General features: G+C 38.3%; 1 non-coding gene across 1 annotated transcript; it reads right to left on the bottom strand.

Annotated features, from left to right (window-relative positions):
* Nucleotides 1-2,074: 2,074 nt before the first annotated feature.
* LOC114115473 (U6 spliceosomal RNA) lies at nucleotides 2,075-2,181 on the bottom strand. The gene has a single exon (XR_003589810.1). It is a non-coding gene; the product is annotated as a U6 spliceosomal RNA (small nuclear RNA).
* Between the last annotated feature and the right edge of the window lie 182 nt (nucleotides 2,182-2,363).

Genomic DNA, 2,363 nt, shown 5'->3' with positions numbered 1-2,363 from the left:
TGTAGACGTTCTCTACATTTATGCACTATCATAATCTCATCTAAGAAATGTAACATTGATTTAATATCATCTAATATGTAGATCATGGGCTTCCAGGGGGCGCAGTGGAGAAGAATCTGCCTGCAGTGCCAGAGACCCAGGTTCAATTCCTGGGTCAGGAAGATTCCCTGGAGGAGGAGATGGAAACTCACTCTTGCCTAGAAAATTCCATGGACAGAGGAGCCTGGCAGGCTACAGTCCATGGGGTTGCAAAGAGTCAGACATGACTGTGCATGCGCATAATATGTAGATCATATTCAAACTTCCCCAAATGTCCTAGGTATATTCTTTAAAGCTGTTTTGTAGCTGGTCTTTTTTTTTTATTTTTGGATCAACTTTCGTGCATTATATTTGGTGGTAAAGTCTCAATTTTTAAAATTTGTATACTAAACAGTCTCCCTGCTTTTCACCTTTATTTCTCATTACATTTTCATCTGATTGGGCATTTTCTTCTAAAAATACATGACAATCTAGCTTTTACTAATTTTTCTCTTCATAATTTCTTTCAGATTTATATTTACCTAAAATGGCAGATGCTGCATATCATTTTAGGGGAGAAGATAGCTGTGAGTTAAACTTGAAGTTAAGCCTTTAACTAAACTAAGTGAAGCTATAGAACTGAAGAAAACAAACTACTAATTCCCATGGGCCAATTCTGGCTTGCCTGATTTTGTAAAGGATGTTTTGTGGGAACTCAGTCATGCCCATTCATTTATATTTATTTTCTATGACTGGTTGGTTACATTCATGTTTAGAGCATGGTTCAGTAGGTATAACAGAGAATGTATAGCCTGCAAAGCATGAAGTGTTTACTGTCTGGCCCATTATAGAATAAGTTTGTTGATCCCTGATCAAGAATGAGAAATACGAAAGTGACTTTCTCCTTTGACTTCTATTTTTTTTATTTTTAAATTTTTATTTGTACTTTGTTTTACTTTACAATACTGTATTGGTTTTGCCATACATTGACATGAATCCACCACGGGTGTACATGCGTTCGCAAACATGAACCACCACCCCCACCCCGACCTCCCTCCCCATAACATCTCTCTGGGTTATCCCTGTGCACCAGCCCCAAGCATGCTGTATCCTGCATTGAACATAGACTGGCGATTTGTTTCTTACATGATAGTATACATGTTTCAATGCCATTCTCCCAAATCATTCCACCCTCTCCCTCTCCCTCAGAGTCCAAAAGTCCGCTATACACATCTGTGTCTCTTTTGCTGTATTGCATACAGGGTCATCATTGCCATCTTTCTAAATTCCATATATATGTGTTAGTATACTGTATTGGTGTTTTTCTTTCTGGCTTACTTCACTCTGTATAATCGGCTCCAGTTTCATCCACCTCATTAGAACAGATTCAAATGTATTCTTTTTAACGGCTGAGTAATACTCCATTGTGTATATGTACCACAGCTTTCTTATCCATTCATCTGCTGATGGACATCTAGGTTGTTTCCATGTCCTGGCTATTATAAACAGTGCTGCGATGAACATTGGGGTACATGTGTCTCTTTCAATTCTGGTTTCCTCGGTGTGTATGCCCAGCAGTGGGATTGCTGGGTCATAAGGCAGTTCTATTTGCAATTTTTTAAGGAATCTCCACACTGTTCTCCATAGTGGCTGTACTAGTTTGCATTCCCACCAAGAGTGTAGGAGGGTTCCCTTTTCTCCACACCCTCTCCAGCATTTATTGCTTGCAGACTTTTGGATTGCAGACATTCTGACTGGTGTGAAGTGGTATCTCATTGTGGTTTTGATTTGCATTTCTTTGATGATGAGTGATGTTGAGCATCTTTTCATGTGTTTGTTAGCCATCCGTATGTCTTCTTTGGAGAAATGTCTATTTAGTTCTCTGGCCCATTTTTTGATTGGGTCATTTATTTTTCTGGAATTGAGCTGCATAAGTTGCTTGTATATTTTTGAGATTAGTTGTTTGTCAGTTGCTTCATTTGCTATTATTTTCTCCCATTCAGAAGGCTGTCTTTTCACCTTGCTTATATTTTCCTTTGTTGCGCAGAAGCTTTTAAAAAATATGGAATGCTTCATGAATTTGTGTGTCATCCTTGCGCAGGGGCCATGCTAATCTTCTCTGTATCGTTCCAATTTTAGTATATGTGCTGCCGAAGCGAGCACTCTCCTTTGACTTTTAATCAAGGCATGATTCAAATACTATCAGAAAGGTCATACAGATCTCCTTGATGATGATTTTCTACTTCTTGAAGTAAAAAGAAGTAAGTTTATCAAGATCATTCAACTTGATTTTTAAAATTTCTTCTCTTTAAAAACCCCTTTAATGTCCTTGTATGGTCCACTCG

The sequence above is a fragment of the Ovis aries genome, chromosome 6 (assembly GCF_016772045.2).
Source record: "Ovis aries strain OAR_USU_Benz2616 breed Rambouillet chromosome 6, ARS-UI_Ramb_v3.0, whole genome shotgun sequence".
Taxonomy (NCBI): Eukaryota; Metazoa; Chordata; class Mammalia; order Artiodactyla; family Bovidae; genus Ovis; species Ovis aries.
The sequence above is the reverse complement of the archived record's forward strand: the minus strand, read 5'-3'. Positions and strand labels throughout refer to the sequence as shown.